The sequence below is a fragment of the Symsagittifera roscoffensis genome, chromosome 4 (assembly GCF_963678635.1).
Source record: "Symsagittifera roscoffensis chromosome 4, txSymRosc1.1, whole genome shotgun sequence".
NCBI classification, from domain to species: Eukaryota; Metazoa; Xenacoelomorpha; order Acoela; family Convolutidae; genus Symsagittifera; species Symsagittifera roscoffensis.
The window spans coordinates 65,189,368-65,208,748 of record NC_087065.1 but is presented as its reverse complement, the minus strand read 5'-3'; the positions used below and the strand labels follow the sequence as shown (position 1 = coordinate 65,208,748).

Genomic DNA, 19,381 nt, shown 5'->3' with positions numbered 1-19,381 from the left:
GCCTTGGTGTCAGGAATGGCCACCAGCCATTCTCTTGGGTCAAGCGATATTTCATCGATTCTAACTGTTTCTCCGTCTCGACCACATTTCTTCTCTCGTTGCTGGGACCTCTAGTCCTGCTGGTGGAATTTGCGACTTTCACATCCATACTCCGGAACCACAGGCTGGCCGTCAACTGGTTTATCGCCGGGTGATCGTCCCCGATGACTGGGCTGAACTTGAGTTGTCTAGCAAAGTTCGATATCTCTAGCAAGAGTACCTCATCCAATACAATCAAGACATCGGCTAGTCCGTAAAAGCCCCTCAGCGCATGAGATATGTCAGCCCATGCCGCTGGTAATTCTGATCTGTAAAGTCTCAAGTTTACTGGCTCCAGCTCTCGATTGGGGGCTGCCATCAGAATCCGCCATTCACTCCCTTCCGCTATCAAGATTAAGACCGCATACACGAATTGTAGGGCGGGTGGCATGCTGGCGTATCCTGGGGATGTGGTAAACACCACCTTTGTCTTGGACCCAAATCTCGAGGCTACGTTCTCTTGTACCTCATTCATCGCCGCAAATAAAGCCTGAATAGCCTCCCATATCTTCTTTGATGTCGGAACCTCTTTGCCCTTCAGTTGCTCAAGAAGTCCCATCGCGTGCAGGTGGTCATTCATTCCTGCAAACAATAACAGCTCAGGTTCACAGGGCATCTCCGACTTTATTGCCACCACTAGGGTCAACATCTGGTTCAATTCGGCTCCTGGCAAAGAGTATACCAGAGTCTCCGGCCAGAACAACTTGGGAGACGTTCCTTCGAAGTCTGATCCCGCCACAATGATCACTCTTGCAGCAGCTGGATCTGCTCTATCATAAACTGCCAGAGTCTTGGCCAATTGGGTGCCACCACAGGGCTTCCCGTACCTGGGATCCTCTGCCAGCCTTGGACCTTCGTAAGCAGCGTCAGGCAACTCCATCCCCCCCGGGTTGAGCAGCTTGTCTACTACCTTCAATTGCGCCGGGGTTGCCAACTTGATCCTGGCGATGCCAGTTCGGTGCTTGGGAGGTTCTGCTATAAGTCCAGGACTCCCTAGCTGCTTAAGAGGCCTGTAGTTAATGGGTCCCATGATCGTTTTTGTGGGAATTCCAGTCAGGTCTGTAGTCTCCATTAACTTCGTTCTCGAGAAATGCGCCTCGTGTGCTTTCAACCAGTCTACGCAATGATGTCTATTCAAGTCCTCATGCGACACTCGTTCAATCCCCAGGGTTTCCGCCAACTCTCGTCTGCATTCCAAAGTCTCTAGATCCAGTTCCTTCACCTTCTCAGGATATCTCAAGCGGGTAGTCTCCCTAGACTTCTTTTCTCTCCTGCCATCTGCCACCACCACGGAGGACATCGCCGAGGTCGGAGGTGTTGATGACTCTACCTCCTCCGACTCCATTGGTGTGGCACTCTGCAATCGGGTCTGATTGCTCCTCGAGCTATCTCTAGTATCAACTCTCGCTCCCAATCGACCAGCCAAGGCCCTCGAGGCAAGGAATGGTGGGTTGGGAGGTGGCCCTAAAGTGAATTGGGCTGTCTCCAGCAGGTCCGCTTCTAGCGTGTTTATGTGAACCTGGAAGACATCGTTCAGCCACTCAGCTCCCCTTGGCCTATCGAAATGGATTCCATCTTTCGAGGTGTCTTCAGGGAATCCCTTGTTCTCCATGCGTTCTGCAACGTCTAACAGCCTGAGAGGAAGCACACTGTTTCGGTGTATTTCTCTGATCGCCTTGTTCAGGCTCCGCACCCTCTGGTTCATCTCTAGGGAGTGTTGATCAAACATCATGTTATAGGGGACCGTGCATATCGTCAACAGGATGGGATCCATTTGGATCCTCAGCTCCTCAAGAAGGCAATTTATCTTGTCGCCTAGCCTCGTCACTTTCCTTGCTTCTCCTCTCGACACGTCGTTGGTCCCAACCATCAAGGTGACTGTGTAAACTTTGGTCATTCCTAGCATGTCCAGAGTTGCCAACATCTGTGGCGTAGCAGCTCCAGCGAAACTCAAGACCCCCGTCTGCCAATGCGACCGGATCTGGGTCAACACCCGCACCAGGCTGTCCCCTATAATCAGGTGAACCGCACCCTCTGGCACCCGAGGTGGCGCTAGATACTGCACCCAGGCTGCGTCGTGGAAGCATTCCCTCCTGGCTTGCTGTTCCGCATTCCAGTCCAGCCGACTATGCTTGTGGTAGTTCCCCTCTGTGTCCTTCTTGTAGCTCGCAATCACGACGTTTCTGACCGGCTGTTCCCTCCAAGTCGGTGGAAGCTCTGGCCTTGTCGCTCTTTCACGACTCTGCTGCTGCAATTTCTCGCCCAGCTCCTTCAGGCGCGATGAGGCGCCACTCACCTGACTACCGCTCGAGGTCGAGGTTGGTGTGTATCCTGGTAACACCACATCCATCAGAGGACGTACAGGTTGGGTCTCTAGATTGCGCAAGGAGGGCGTCGCGTCATTCGGTATCCAGACCTCCAACCCTTCACTCATGTGTTCCCTGGCCTCGCGGTCAAGGTTGAACCGTCCTCTAGCCCTGGGAGCTTCATCCACCTCCATGCGCGACTCTGGCCTTGAGCTTGTCACCACTCGTTCGTTTGACCTGGCTCCCTTTTGTGCGTCCAGCTCGCGTTGTCGTTGTTCTATCCTTTCCAACTCCGACTTTAGTTGATCGCGATTCGCGGCGTTCTCCCGCACCTTTAGCTCCTGCTGATGTTCCGCCCTTAGCATCTCAAGTAATTTCAACGTCTGATCCCGCTCGTCGACTGCCTGGTCTCTCTCCAGCTGAAGCCTCTCCCTATCCAACTTCGCCTGATCCCGATCGAGGTTCGCTTTATTCCTTTCCTTCAGCGCCTTCTCAAGATCTTTCCTTAGGACTCCCAGCTCCGGATATGCCTCGGTCGTCTGTTGCGCTCGCGACATCGACGGCACCTTACTCGAGCTCTGGCCCGTGGATCTCGCTGTTGGCCTCGTCGGTAGCGGGAACTCTCCTGCGCCGTGTTCGGTGTTGTTACTCAGGCCAGGATTTCTTGCCAAGTCAAAGCCCCTTACTCCTCCATCCGCATTCCAAGACAACCATCTGGTCTGTGCTCGATTTGATATGCCCTCAGTGGTGTAGCCGACTATCAAGACAGCCTCCGTCGCAGACTCCCTGCACTCGCCCTGATCCTCCAACTGGAGAATCGCATTCAGCATCACCGCCATTCTCTCGTCGATCTGGGTGTGGTCCAGGTCCCTCAAGCGTCTGTACAGCTCGTCAAGAGTGGGCCTCTGCAGAGCCGTGGGCATAGAGTTCCAGAATCGGTCTGCCATTCTTTATAACTTCGGGATGTGTGTAGATAGACGTCAACCAGCTCAAGAATTACCTTACCAACTCAAGAATTACCTTACCAACTCAAGTATTACCCAATTCAAGAAATCTCTAGAAATCTTCTCTTGCAAGCACTTGCTGTAGATCCGGATTGTCGCGTGTTCAATCAAGATTCTCTTTTTCTGTTTCTCGTTTGAGTGTAGTTGGATATTCAACTTTGTTTTCAAACTTGATCTGAAAACATAGAGCTCATTAAAACTTAGTATGTCACGTTCCTATCCTAGAGACCCCCCTTCTACCCATATGATTAAAATCTTATCATTCACATATCACTTAAAACAATTTGATTGGATCTCCCTTAAGAACATGCAGATTCATTTTATGTTTTAGCACCATCAATTCTTTCTTTTAAAATTCAATTGTCATGCCAATCACATCTTAAGATCCCTTTACCTGCGCCGCACCCCAGTACCTGACTCAAGACTCCTCCCTCACACCCGACCTGATACCTCCATGTACCCGACTCAGGCGATGCTCAAGTAGTACTTCTTGTGAAGATGCACCATTATCTCGGTTTCTGCAAAGACCACATGTAGGATAGCGTACAATTCCCTCGAGCTCAGTTTGCCCCTATTTGGGTCGTACACCGGCATCGAGACCTCCACTATTCCTCTTTCAATCATGAAGTCACGTAGTCTTGTCAGTGCCAATATCACGTGTTCGGGATCAATTGTGTTTCTGTCGTTGACTCTCGTTACTAGGAAGCAGAGGTATTTGCCCGGGACTTGTGCCACTGACGGTGGAAGCGCTGCTATGCCTCCCAGTCCTGGCCTCTGTCTGAACAGAAACTCTACGTTCTGGTACTCTCTTTTGAAGTCAGCCTCCAATCTTGATTTGAAACTCATATCCGCCGTGATGCAGATCGCGCTGGTCCTGTTTGACAGGATGAAGTCGCTATCTGTTATCATGATGTTCTCTGAGTATTCATTGGGTATTTCGAATTTCGTTTTGAAATTCCTTCCTATGGTAGGCTCTGGTTCTTCTTCCTCCAGTTCCAATCCGCTTGTTTCCCTCACTTCCTTGAGCTTCTTTATCATCAAATTTTCGGTGTGGGTAAGTCCTACCCCCACTCCCCGGACAAAAATATTTATCGACGTCCCCGTCGATGTAGTCGGGTCTGAATTGTCCTTAGGGATGTCCAGTGGCCTGTCTGTTGCTGTCCATCCGAAAAGAGGGTCCTCTGTCTTCATGTAATTTGCTGCGGATATATCGACTTGCTGAATGCTTTGTCCTTCGTGGCTCTCGTCCTTGACATCACGCATCCACTCTAGAATCCTCAAGTTCGTGTTCTCCCTCCTTTCTATTTCACTCTGCTCGAGATCCGTCTCCAATTCTGGCGTCGAGTAATCATCCTGCGGATAATGTCCACCATCGTCAATGACCTGCCATTCCTCTCCGGCTTCCAGTTCGCCTGCGCTTAGTAGTTCATCGCCCAACTTGTCTGGCTGTATCTTATCGATCAAGAAGTCATCCCCGTACCTATTGTACCTCATGCCTGTGCGTTTACGATTGCCAGTCCTGGTTTCCGGTGGTGTTGGTCGATCCGGCTCCATCCACTTCGGTACCTCGTTTTGCTCTGGGTCGTTCCAGTCTTCTTCTACAAATGAACCTGCATCCGACTCCACTTCTATCTTTTCGTTGTCGTCCAAACTCAAGTTCTCATTACCATCATTTTTCTCTCTGGTGCCTTTCTCATTCACTTCGCACGCTGGTTCCACCACCAGGTACTCAAGACCTTCCATGTCTCTTGGTAGGCACCAGTCCTCCGGGGACGGGACATGAGGCTTCAGATTTTCGTAATGTGCTGCTCGCCCTGTACTCAAGCGATAGAACCGTCCTTGTTGATGTACTTCCGTAATCATGAACGGTCCTCTCCATTTCTTGAGTAGTTTCTTTGTTCCCTTGGGCGGTATGACATTTTGGAAGACCCACACGTATTGGCCCACTTCGTATGGCTTTGCTCTTAGTATCTTTTCGTCATATTTCTTGCGTTGCCTCATTTGCGCTTGCGCCGTGTTTCTCCGACATAGCTCGTTTAGCTCTTGTTGTCTTTTGATCGCTTCCTTCACGTATGCTTGAGGTGACGTCCTCTTCCCCTCGTACTCCGGGTAAAAGAATGTTATAGGCATTGCCCTTTCCCTGCCTGTCAACATCATGAAAGGACTGATACCCGTCGTTGAGTGCTGAGTACTATTATAGGCTCCTACTACCTGTGGCAGGTATTTGTCCCAGTCCGTCATGTATCTCGAGCAGTACACCCTGAGCATGTTGACCAGTGTCCTGTTCTGTCTCTCTACCAACCCATTGGTCTGTGGATGATAGGTCGTCGAGTGCGCTTGAGCAATGTGTGATCTCTTCATCAATTCTTTTGTCAAGTCCCCCACAAAAGCCTTGCCGTTGTCTGACTGGAAAGTCATTGGACAACCATATCGCGATATCCAATGCGTTATCAGGTGATCACATGTCTCCTCTGCCGAGGCTGTCTGGCACGGAACCGCTTCCGCCAACTTGGTGAAGTGATCTATTATAACTAGTATTTGGTTATAACCCGACTCCGTCATGCAGATTTTCTGATGGTCTATCTGCACCACTTCATTGAATTCTGAACTCTCGACAGACTTGAGGGGAAACTTCATCTTCCTTGGGTCTTTTACTTGAAGGCATGCTAGGCAGGCATTCACCCATCTCTCGCAAGCTTTTCTCATTCCCGGCCAATCAAACCTGTGAAGTATCCTTTGTTGTACTTTATCTATCCCCTGGTGGCCCATCTGGTCGTGTGATCTGAAAAGCACCTCCGTTTGGTACAATTGTGGTAGTATGATGAGGTTGTGTTTGTGTAATATTTTTTCCTCATCTCTTCTCTTGCACGCTACCACCCCTTCAGCTGTGTGATAAAGTAAATCTCTCTTTTCCTTGTAGAACTGGCTCAAGATCTTGTAGCTGTCTTCCTCAAGTTCCCCCTTCTCCTTGACTCCCGAATGGATCCATTTGGAGAGGTTACTTGTCATTTTGTCATTCTTCTGGGCCCTTATTAGGTCAGACAGCCTGTATCTCGCCTTAACGTGCTCCTTTAGCGCCATGATCTGTCCATTCATTTCACCAGGGTTGTGGGTGTCATCACTCAGCTTCACACATATCATCCTTTTCACGATTTTCATGTCGTCTTCTGGTACCAGATTCGTTCTGACGTTCGAGTTGCACGATAGTTCCCTTAGTGGTTTTCTTGAAACTGCTATTTTCTCAAGCTCTTCACCACCTCGTACCTCTTGTGTTTCCAGATTGTACGTCCCTGAAGATGGATCCGTCTGTAATTCCCTGTCGTGCTGTCTTATCTTCTCTTCCGCCAGTATCATGCATAGACTGTCTTGGTCTTCGCTGCTCTCATCCGAGTCTTCATCCCATTCTTCACGCTCCCCGGACAATTTCCCTTCTCCGGTTTCGTCTTCTTCCATGAATCTGGACCACTCCCCGGACTCTTGATCTAGTCCCAGGTGTTCAACTTCTTCTCTGAATGTTACTTTCTTATCCCTGACTTTTGTCTGTTCCAGAATTTTGTCGGGGATTTTTTCAACTAGTGATCGCACAACTTCCTTGCTATCAGTGATGCTTCCTTTTGAGACGTCAGTATTGTTCACTGTTTCTTCTCTCCGAAGTATGGTTAGTTCCGGTGCCTCCTGACCTTTCCCTTGGATCACGGGCTTGTCATCTGATAGTTTCTCAAGCAACCTCATTAAGTTTTCATCTATTCGGACCGTTCCCTCCTCTACCTGGGTGAGATCATAACCTTTTGCCTTGAGTGTCTCCCTCACGATCTTGGACTTGAGCATTATTCCTATCGGAATCCCTCTATTTTTCTTCAAGATGGTCTTTTCAAGAGGCTCTTTCGGCAATTCGGGATGATCTTCTATCGGTTTGCCTGATTTGTCCAGCCATCTCGTGAGTGGAAGACTGTCGTACGTTTCTTTGTCCATAAAGGAGAAGCCGTCTTTGATCTCAGGTCTGTCCGCCTCTCTTTGTTCTTGCCTCTCGTAGAACTCCGTCTTCTTACTCAAGCTGTCAGCATTTTGATGTTTATCTCGTGTTCTGTGCTCAATTATCATGTTGTATCCATCCAAGCGAACTATCCACCTCCCAATATAGCTCTGGTCCATTGAGTACGTTTTCAGCCAGCTTAGTGCTCGGTTGTCGACTCGCAGCTTGAAGGGCTCACTGCCTAGGTATGCTCTGTATTTTTCGACAAAGGTGACCACCGCGAACATCTCTGCTTTCGGTGCTCCGTACTTCATTTCTGTGTCACTTAGGACCTTGCTCCCGTATGCTATTGGTCTCAAGACTGTCTTCCCATTCCATTCTTGTTCTTGATGGAGAATCCCAGAAATGGCGACTACTGACGCGTCCGTGTCTAGCACGTACATCCCCTTCTCTGTCGGCATACCCAGTACTGGTGCCTCACATAGCTCTTTCTTTATTCTCTGGAATGACTCTTCTGCCGCGTTGTTCCACGTGAACTTCTTGCCCTTATGTCTCATTAGTTGTTGCATCGGGTATACCTTGTCCGCATAGCCCTTGATGAATTCTCTATAATAGTTGGCGAAACCCAGGAAGCTCATCAGCTGGTGCTCCGTCTTCGGTGATTTCCAGGTTAGGACTGCTTCCACGGCGTCTGGATCAGGTCTAATGCCGTGCTTATCTACCATCCTTCCCAAGTATTTAATCGAGTCCTTGAGTATCTCGCACTTTGATGGTTTACACTTCAGCCCCGATCTCTTCATGCACGCGAACACCTCGTCAAGCCTCTCGATGTGGTCTTCTAGTGTCGGCGTCGCTATTACCACGTCGTCCACGTAGCACATTACCAGGTTGCCGTACTTCTTCGTCACGCCTATCAACGCGTGTGCCATCAGCCGCTGAAACGTGGCTGTTGCATTGCAGAGTCCAAACGGCATCCGTTTCCATTGAAACAGACCCAACTCGCAGGCGAACCCTGTCTTGTCCCTGTCTTGCTTCCTTAATGGTACCTGCCAAAAAGCCGAGCCTAAATCAAGAGTCGTAAAAAATTTTGCATCACCTAATTTCGAGAGGCTCTCATCAATTCTAGGTATGGGATAGGCATCCTTCACCGTGACGGAGTTCAGGTATCGAAAGTCACAACAAAACCTTAACTGGTCGCCTTTCTTTTTGGCCATCACTACTCCACACGCCCACGGTGACTTGGATGGTTCTATCATGTCATACTCTAGTAACGTTTCGATTTCTTTTCTACACGCGTCCGATTTGTGTGGGGTCATGCGCCTCGCCCCCTCCCTGTGTGGTACCGCGTTTTCCTCAAGTTCAATTTCATGTTCAACAAAATTACAACACCCGATATCCGCCTTATGCCTTGAAAAGACCTCCTCGTTTCGCTCTAGTACGTCCTTGATAGCTTCGAGCTGTTCATCTTTCAGTTTGCCCCTTAAATGTTCAATCTCCGGCAGAACCGGTTTATCAATTTGCATTTCATCTAGTGTGGGTCTCTCTGGAAAGTTCGAACAGCTCGAAAGCCCATCGTCCGTTTCTGACTTAAGTGATTTGATAAGACCTGAAGAATCTTTTATTCTCTGCAATCGTCTCAAGATACTAATTTTGTCCCTGTGGTTGGGACAATCAACAACTTCATTTTGTTTTGAGTTTTCAATTGTTTCATATCGAGTTTTAACCGGTAAAGCATATCCCAGCTTCCTGCCTCTCTGTATCGTGATCGGTATATCAAGGGTATTTAACAAGACACTGACGCAGAGGCCGCTCTTCGTTATCGAAAATGATCTTCCTAAAACAGCAGCGCTTTGACTATTAGGATTTGGAACTATACACACTTGCTTGTTGTCACTTAGTTCATTATAATTTTTCATCCTCAAGCTTACGATTGCCGCTTCATTAGCTTTTAACCTCACTCTCTTACTCAAGAATACCGGTGCTTTGTTTTCATTCGCCATTATTAAATTTACCGGTTTGATTGCGTACCTCCTATCCGGATTCCGTATCCTGAACATTGCATTATTTAGATCAATCGTTACGTCGAAATTCCTGATGAAGTCTCTGCCCAAAATGAATTGGTCAGATTCATCTAGGTTTTCTACCACGATGAAGCTCATCCACAGGTTACGTTCCCCCAAATTGAGGGCTATTATCGGCGTCCTGCCCAGCACCCGTAGGGCCCCTTTGTTTGCAGCTGACAGCCGTATTCTCGAGTCTATCAAGTCACCTTTGTCAAAGCCCATCTTTTCCCATGTTTCGATTGGTATGACGCTCAAGACTGCTCCCGTGTCAAGTAATCCACGCAACTGAGTCTTTTTGCCATTTATGTCTAGCACGTGCCCTGTCACGTCTGCTTCCGTCCCGATGTGCATTGCATCTTCTTCAAGCATGGCACAGTGTCCGATCGATCTTACTTTCAATTCTTCTTTCCCTACATAGATTTGTCCAATTAGGTCTTCGTCGCATGTTATCATCGTCTTTGTATAGATGTTGATTCCATCTATATTCAGCATGACCTCGTGTGGACCATAAGCTTCAGTGTACCTATTATCAACACGTACCGATTTGCTGCCCCCTCTCGTGAGTAGTGCCCTAAGCGCTCTAGAAGTCGTTTGTGGACTTATTCCACTCAAGTAGTCTGCATACACGTCGATGTGCATTATCGTCTGGTCGCTCGGCTCGCTCAAGTTTCTGGTTACCTCGTGTCCGCCCACTGTGATTATCGACATTATTCTTGCTCCGATTTTCGATATCCCAAAAGGTTTACCTGTCACCATTTTCACGGTGTTACAATTCCCAGTCTTCGTTGAGCCCGTTCTAGCCTCTGGTATTGAGTTCGATCCAGTTAATGCTTCGTTAAAATTTTGTCTTTCGATCTCCAACTTTAGTCGTTGCTCTATTTCTTTTGCTGCCAGATCTTGTTTCACTTTGGCAATTGCTTCCGTCGCCGCTTTCTCATAATTTATCTCTAGAGAGCTTCCGGCTGCGGAGTCTAACGCACCGCTAACATTTGTGACAGCTTTCACTGTCTTCGTCGGCAATTCGGTGTTTGGTGCCCCTGAGTTCCTAGATTCGAACTCATTTTGCCTGTTCCGCTGATTCTGCACCGCCGCTAATGCCAACTTATGTTTGGGGTGATTCTGGTCCTTGACCGCTTCCCAGAACAAGGGACAATCCATTCTGAAGTGCCCCTCCTGGTTACAGAAGAAGCATCTGGCGCCTATCTTGATGATTAAGCCATTGTAGTACTCGTGTTCCTCCATCTGACTCATATCCTCCTCATCCGGTGCATAACCTAGGCTCTTCATGCCTTGTTTGTACGTTGTGCAGTCAGCCACATGATGATCCGCTGACCCGCAGTTCGCGCATGATCTGCGCTTATCCATATCATCTCTAGGTTTGTACCATGATGACCTCTGGGGTTGACCTCCCCCTTGCGTGTTCCTGTTTTCAGAATATGAGTACTTCTTAGGTTTCATCAGCATGTATTCTCTTGATTTCTGTCTCATTTCTTCTGGGGTGGGTGCGCTGTCCTTCGACAATGTGTAGTATGTTGCTAACATTGTCCTTAAGTCATCACTTTTCACCCCATCGATGAACTTCGAGGCAATGCTAAAGTTCCGTCTATTTGTCGACTCCTCTGGGTCACTCCTCCTTCTCAAGCTCTCGAGGTCATCTAGGAACCGATCTATTGACTCGTCGTCCCTCTGCCTTCTTTTTTCAAATCGCATCATCGCTTGGTGGCCTTTCATGCCTGACCCGAATCGATTCAGCAATATCTCGAAGATCTTGTCCGCGGTGTCGCGTTCTTCCTCCTTCTTTGCGACCACGCATTTTAATGCCGTTCCTTCCAAGTTGCTCAGTATGGCTGTACATGCTTGCCTTTCGTCACTCAAGTTATCTTGCTCTAGATGTAATCTCATCACTTCCACCCAAGTGTCAATGCATCCATCGGAGTCGTCTTTGAATTCCTTTGGCTTCTTGAATGTCTTTCTTGTTTTTCCCTCTCTCCTGTCGCTCGAGTCAGTGTTCCTCGTGGCGAAGGCCTCTAGAGTCCTGTTCATCATCTCCCAAGTGCTGGCCCATGTCATAGCATCCGGTCCTGTGTTGCTGTTAGCTGTCGAATCTCCCGGAGCAGTCGTTGTATTCGACGTTCCATTCTTCATTATTGTTTTCGCAGCTGTTGGTGCTATGCTTATCGCATCCCTGGTTAAGGGCAACGGTGTCGATTGCCGTTTGTTCCTTTGTGGTTCTGCAAAGTCAACTCTGGTGCCTTGCGTACGATCCGTTGTCGGTCTTTCTTGTGGAGTAGAACTTCTCAAGATTGCATCCAACTTCGCCTGTATTGCACACGAACTCTCGGCTTGACTCTTGCTCATTGTGTCCATTCTCCTTTCCAGGCTCCCTAATTGGCTGTTAACATCATCATATCGGTTCTTCAACTGTTGCATGTCTGTTTTGATGTTCTTTTCTCGTTCTTCATTGGTGGCTTCTACCTTGTCTGACATTTCCTTGAGTCTCTCCTCTGTTGCCTTAGCTAGGTTAAAATAACTGTCTAGATACTCGTGTTTGTTGTATCTTATCTCCTTTTTTATCACCTCTCTGTCTTCTTCACTGTTCTTAAGCCTTTTGTCGATTTGATTTAATTTCGCCAACAAGTCGCCCAGCTCTATGGTAGTCTCTTCGTGGTCAGCCGTCGGTTTCTCTTCGGCCGTAGCCTCTGCTTTAGCTTGTTCCTCATTCTGGCCGGCTTCTGTCGCTTTCGTGCTCACTGTACCAAATGTTCGCGCTCTTTCTGTTTTTGGTTCTTCAGTCACGTTTTCTTTCGCTTTGAATCCGACCATCATTGCCAACTTGTCTGTGAAGGATGTCTTTTTCACTTGAGAGTCGTTTTTCACAGTCTCTCGGGTATTGCCTGTTGTGTCTTCCAATGCGTCTATTCGTGAAAACTCCACGGTTTTTGGACTTTGGTCTTCCACGTGGGGCATCGGTGTGGATTCCGTTGTCCTCTTCTCCACTTCATCTACGCTCTGGTCTGGTGTCTCTAGGTCGATTTCGATTGTGGGCTCCACCTGTTTTTCCCCCACATCTTCTCGTGTCTTACTCTCGGTGCCACTTCTCGTACTGACCATGTTAACTGAAAAGTTCTTCTTTGTTATCTTTGGGCCTGTTGATGTCGTTCCGCGCAGCGATGAATTATATTTCATGTTTGATCCACCTGACCTTTTTTCGAGCACCGGTACCCTACTCCGCCTCATCATTTCTATTTACAACTGTTTCTATTTACAATTTTATTATATACACGATTCTATTCTAAGGGTAAAAAAAATATTTTTTGTGGTAACAAATTCTGTACAACGTGTTAAAAACCTTCTCCAATTCCCTTTCTAAAACCTCCGAAAAATTTTCCTTAATTTGGTCTTAACCCTACCTATTTCAATTTGTCTTGTTCTGTCTTAAAACGCACTTGTTGTAATTTGACTTCAATTTCTATACCGTCCCAAGACTATTCGTCACTATCACAGTACTCTCCGTTAGTGTCCTAAGACCCTTGTACCAAGACCAGTGTCCCAAGGCTAGTGTCCCAAGACTACTGTCCCAAGACCAGTGTCCCAAGGCTAGTGTCCCAATACTATTGTCCCAAGGGTAGTGTCCCAAGACCAGTGTCCCAAGACTACTGTCCCAAGACTAGTGTCCCAAGGCTAGTGTCCCAAGACTACTGTCCCAAGACTAGTGTCCCAAGGGTAGTGTCCCAAGACCAGTGTCTCAAGGCTGGTATCCCAAGACTAGTGTCCCAAGGGTAGTGTCCCAAGACCAGTGTCCCAAGGCTGATGTCCCAAGACTAGTGTCCCAAGACTAGTGTCCCAAGACCACTGTCCCAAGACTGTCCCAGGACCACTGTCCCAAGACCACTGTCCCAAGACCCTGTCCCAAGACCCTGTCCCAAGACCCTGTCCCAAGACCCTGTCCCAAGACCACTGTCCCAAGACCACTGTCCCAAGACCCTGTCCCAAGACCACTGTCCCAAGACCCTGTCCCAAGACCCTGTCCCAAGACCACTGTCCCAAGACCCTGTCCCAAGACCACTGTCCCAAGACCCTGTCCCAAGACCCTGTCCCAAGACCACTGTCCCAAGACCCTGTCCCAAGACCACTGTCCCAAGACCCTGTCCCAAGACCACTATCCCAAGACTGCTCTGTTTTAAGACTTCTTCGGTCTTGTCCCAATACTCGTCACGGAGTGTCTTCCTCGTTGTAGGGTCTTCTTGAACCACCGTACCTTGTACCACCACTCAAGCTCTAGTAAAATTTTCCCAAAAACCCTCTCTTAAAAGCCAAATGCTGACCCCCCTCTTCTTTTTGGTTGTTTCTCTTTCAATGTAGGTGCGCAGGTATCTTGTGATCACCTGTTCGTATATAACCAAACACAAATCCTCAATAAAATGCAACAAAAAATTTTAAGTAAGAAAAATAATAAAAACAGAAAAATGAGCCCACCTAAAATTTAAAGGTGACCAATGTCTACCTTTCGTCTAAAAAAATTGTCTGGTACCTAATTGCCACGCGTTTTCCTCCCCCCACTAGTGATCTTATGGGGTATCACAAAAGCTGTCTATATCCGGTCCCCCCTACCAAACCAACCAGCGTACCAGTCTTAACTCGAGTTGAATTCTGGATCTCCACCTAATATTACCAACGCGTGTTAATTTCTAATGTAACTAAGTCAACGATGTCGACTAATTAGTTACTCTAATTTCCCCCTTTTTACAATTTACAACCGCCAACCTCTAACTTAACCAGCCCCCCTTCTAACCTCCCCCCTTTCTAGCCCCCCTTCTTAAGCCTAAAAATTACTTTAAGCGCCGGGTGCTAAACCTCTCAAGAGAAAACCGTAGACCTGTTTCCAGGCCTGCTCAAGTAAAAACGTTCCTCAAAACTGGGGGATTTCGCTTATCCAATTTTACACTTATCTCCTATAATGTAATGTGGATTCTAACGATACCCGTTCTGCCCAACTTGAGAACTCGAGAATTGCCAAATCCTTCTTGGCTGCTTTCCCACTCGACTGGTCACCTCTTCCAGTCAAGTCTCCTATTGGTTCAGCTCAAGTGTCCCTGAACCACTTTCCCACTCGGCTGGTCACCTCTTCCAGTCAAGTCTCCTATTGGTCCAGCTAAGTTCCAAGCTATCTGAAAACCCTTGACAACGCCCCACTTTGGGCACTTTATTCAGTTTACTGGTTTAAATTGCTAGGTTGATCGAAACGATCGAACTTGTAAAACAGTATGGGTATACTATTTAATTAATATAAAGGTTTGATCCAACTAATCTGGTGTCAAAGTCACTGTCTTTTTTCGTTTTATGGTTTTTGTTCCTTTTTCTATTCTTTTTTGGTTTTTGTTTTGCTTTTTGTCTTTTTGCTCGTGTTTTTGTCCCCCTAGTTGCCCCCCCTTTACTCGGTTAGCTAAGCCTCGTTCGGAGAGCGTACCAGGAAATTTTCTCGAGTTTTCTTAAAAAGCTATCACGGTACAACCGGAAGGTTTGCACGTTCCTGTCGAACCGTACCGCCGGTACTCTAGAATGGGCATTCAGCCCGAAGCTGTCTCAAGTGGGTTCGACTCCGTAGTCTTGATGTCGTAAACACCCAGGAGCGCCATAAAAACACTATGTAACATTCGTCTACTGCAGTCACACATGAGGCTTAAGAAAAATAGGCCCTATAACCACTGGCTCAAGGGTCAGGGACACTATCTCTTGTGTTTTCCCACCTCAAGAACGGTCGGAGCCAGTTCGGTTCGCTTATGACATGAGACTACGACCCGTTACAGCTTAAAGGCTACTACTAAAATATCCCCCCACTCTAGAATTAGAAACGTCCCCATACTTAGGTCTCTAGATACCCAAAATACATGAACGCCGTTAAAAACCGGGTTGGAACAATCCGTTAGGTTACTTTTTATTAGACAGTGTGACTTTGATCCATTTCAGATGGATCAACCTAAAACTCGCCTTATCTCAACATAACAATCATAAAACACACTCTAGAAATTAAATTTGTACTCACATAGCAGCACGCTCAAGAATTGGGAAATAATCCAGTCAGTAACTAACTCAAGAAATAAATGACTAAGAGAAGTTTAATGTTTTATAGTTTAGACAGCAAGGATAAGTTCATGCTCTAGAATTTGAGTTCTCTTGGACCGTTGGGACACTCTAGTTGTCCGCCTTTCCGCTGAAGGTTCACTCTGGTCCAACTTTAGTAATCGCTCTCTCGGGGATACTCTGTCTTCTATTTCAAGTAGGACAGCTCTACTCTCGATTATATATAGATGGAAATTGCGAATAGCAATTTCCCACTCGTTTTTACTTTCTAACTTTCCCGCAATTGCTCTAAAATTGTTCTGATTTCTTTTTCTGATTTTCAGTTGTCGCGAGAAAATCGTGCATGACATGTTCCATTCGAATTTTTGAAAAATAAAATTTCTCTCCAAAATCAAGTATTTTCTGCTCTTCTCAAGGTCAAACTTCCAAATATGACCGACTGGCACAGAACATCCATGCTTCTCAACTCTGTTTGACTAAGATACCATATCGGAGAGCAGTAACACAAGGAGGACAGAATATAAGCTTTAACCAGTCGAGTTTTAGTTGATATTGGAGTAGCAAATGGAATCGTTCGTTTGATAGAGAAGAATATGCTATAGCATGTCTTGATTTTCCAACTAATATGGGATCTCCAGTTTAAGTTTTTCGATATTTTCACACCCAAGTCTTTCACATCACAGCTGTCAGAAAGGATATTCTCGCCCAGTGTTAGATGATACGGGCTTGGTAAAATATGTTTGTTAGCAAAGTGAATTAAAACGGTTTTATCAGTATTGAAGGTCATACCGTTTGAATTTGCCCACTCAACGCATCGATCGAGGTCCCGCTGTAGATCTTCTATGCTAGAGGATCTGCTTTTGCTGTCGTCCGCGAACAGATACATACAAGACGTAAAACAACTATCTGGTAAATCGTTGATAAAAATTATGAACAAGAGGGGACCAATAATCGATCCTTGTGGTACCCCGCTTAGAACATCGATAAAAAAGGAATAACGGCCGTCTATTTTTACGCATTGCTTTCGATCTGTGAGGTAAGATGCCAAAAGAAGTAAAAGTTCCCCACCGATGCCAAAATTACGTAGTTTCTGTAAAAGGATGCGATGCGGTACTTTGTCAAACGCTTTAGAGAAATCCAGATATACGGCGAAAACTTGATCATTGGTATCAAGTGCTTTGACAATATCATGCAAATAGAGTAAAAGTTGTACCTGGCAGGATCTTTTTCTTATGAAACCGAATTGATATCGCGATAGACGTTCAGCCACGAAAGGATAGAGTTTGTTATAAAGAACCCGCTCGAAAACCAAAGATAGTTTAGAAAGAATACTGATAGGTCTATAGCATTTTATGTCACATTTGTCACCTGATTTGAATATTGGAGTAATATAAGAGTTTTTCCACTGTGAGGGGTATTCGCCACTAATGATAATACTATCAAAAAGCTTCTGTACATGAAAAGTTATTTCACTGGCAGAGTTCCGTAAGAAAGCACCGGGTACATTATCAAAACCTGTGCCGAGTGATGAATTTTCCAGAGCGGTCTTCACGTCATCGAAGTGAATAGAGACACGGTTGAGTGTTGATTCCGAAAAATCACTGAAAGTTCCAGTGACTTTATTAAAAACGTCACCAAAATGACGGTTGAACGCACAAGCAATACTGTAGCTGTCGTTAAACACATTTTCTCCGAACTTCATCATTTTTGGTAGGTTGATTGATTGATTTATAGTTTTCAACAGTCTGTAGCAGTCGTTTGTACTAGAGTTTGTGGACGTGAAGCTTTCAGTGAATATAATAGTGTCAGTTTCAATTGAAGCTGCCGACTGTTGCTTAAGACGCTTTACTGTACCATAGGTAAACTTGGACCACTGCTTTGACAGTCGTCTTTCTGCAGTACGTAATTTGTTGAGAAGATGAACTGAATGCGAGGAAAAAATACGGTAAGCTGGCGCGCTTTCTTCTGATAAAAGAGCTGTTCACATCAATGATGTTGTAAAAGTAATCAAGCCAGTGATTCCGATAGCCCGGGTTTGTTACATCAAGCTCTACCGAAAACAAAGAAGTGGATAACGCATGTGAGACATCAGCATAAACATTGGTTTGTAGACGTTTGTTGGTAACTGAGTTGGTTTTATTACAGGTTGTTTCACTTGTCGTAATAAAGTTTACCACAACACCTGTATGATCAGAAAAGTTAACAGGATGACTCGAAACTTCTGAATAAGAGAGGTTTGTAAAGACAAGGTCCAGAATATTTCCACTAATGTGAGTAGGGAAGTGAACAATTTGTTCTAGTCCAATATCAAGAATATGGTCAATTACTGAGGAAGAATCTGTGGTTGTTGCTGTCAATGTATCCCAGTTGGCATCAGGCATGTTAAAATCACCACAAATGATTATTTTAAAACCTTGTAGTCGTGAATTTACGATGGATTCAATTTGATTCATAAGAACATCACAATTAACTCGATAATGACTGTTAGTTGGAGGGTTGTAAACGCACATGACCGCTATACTCGAACTGGGTATCAGAATGACTGAAATAAAATCGACATTTGTCGGAAGAGTAATATAGTCACAGGTAGACTTGCATAAGATAAGAGTACCACCGTGTTCGCCAGTTTCTCTGATGGAGTAAGAGGCAATATTGTAATCCGTTTCCATGAAAATCATACTTGTTGGATCTTTGTCTAGCCAAGTTTCTGTGACACAGACAATGTCCGGGTTAAACAGATTTACTTCTTTTATGAAAGAAAGGCGTCTACTGAGTGTCAACAGGCTACGGGCATTTTGCAAGTAGAGTGTCAAGTTGTTTAGTCAGTTCTTGTCACATTTCGTTTCGATACCATCAACATATAGTTTCAAGTTTCGGATTTTTATTCTAGATTTGTCAACACCCGTCTGAATAACCTCATGTCGTTTGGCTAGGAGCTGTTTTTCTACAGCACGATCTGCAGGAGACAGCTCATTCAAAATAAGAATGGAGTCACTTTGGTAGAGTTTTCTTTCAATTGCTTTCGACCTGATGAGTCGCGCGTCCCAGATCGAGCTGAACGAGACTATAAGTGGCCTGTTACGAGTTTTATCGTATTTGCCAGCGCGGAAACAGTCTGCTACGTTCGCATTTTTGATTTCTAGTTTTCCCAGAATATTCTCGATAGATGTCTTGTCGTCAAACTGTCTAGCATCTGTGAATTTCTTCTCGCTCTCTTGGATACCCACTATTTTCACACGATGTTTATAGGAGTCATCAATGTGATATGTTTTTTCAGATGAGTCCACCTCTTGTCCAGTGGCCTGTTTCGGCGCAGCATCGACTGATTTGAGGGTGGTATCAAGGTTTTCGAGTTTTTCGGCTAGTTTATTTACAGTGGCAGATAGAGAAACAATAACCGACCGGTCTTGACGTTGTTTGAAGCAAGGAGAACAGTACCAGCAGGTAGTCGTCAAGGTCTGTAGAAGCTGATATTGCCCATCAGAGACGTTTACGCATTCTGGGTGAAACCAGCAGTCACAGTCCTCGCACTGCAAACCAGCTGCCTGTACTGCAATTTCGCATGATCCACATTTCGCTCGAAGTCTCGTAGAGGTGGAACCAGTTCTGTTTCGTCCTCTGCCACTCATGATACCTTCTATCTATTTAATAAGTTTATCACAACAATCACAACTTGTAAGAAGGCCCAGAATGGGATTTTAGAGACTAGCTTGTCAAGCCGCGATACTCTTCTATCGGGACAACCCAACCGGAACCTCCACCAGTGAAGAACCAGGTTGTAATCACTTTCATTTCTTTTTGTGATTTGTTTTAAAAATCCATTCTTATTCAATCCATTTTACAATTTATTCTTTCTCTTGTTTTGTACCCTGTTTG

The 19,381-nt window shown here is 46.0% G+C and overlaps 1 protein-coding gene across 1 annotated transcript in view; it reads right to left on the bottom strand.

Moving 5' to 3' along the window:
- Window positions 1-19,172, bottom strand: part of LOC134843757 (exportin-T-like) — a 551,312-nt gene extending 532,140 nt beyond the window's left edge. The window contains exon 1 of the mRNA XM_063860019.1: window positions 19,149-19,172. The gene's annotated coding sequence lies outside the window, so the exon portion shown is untranslated. The remainder of the gene's footprint in view (window positions 1-19,148) is intronic.
- Between the last annotated feature and the right edge of the window lie 209 nt (window positions 19,173-19,381).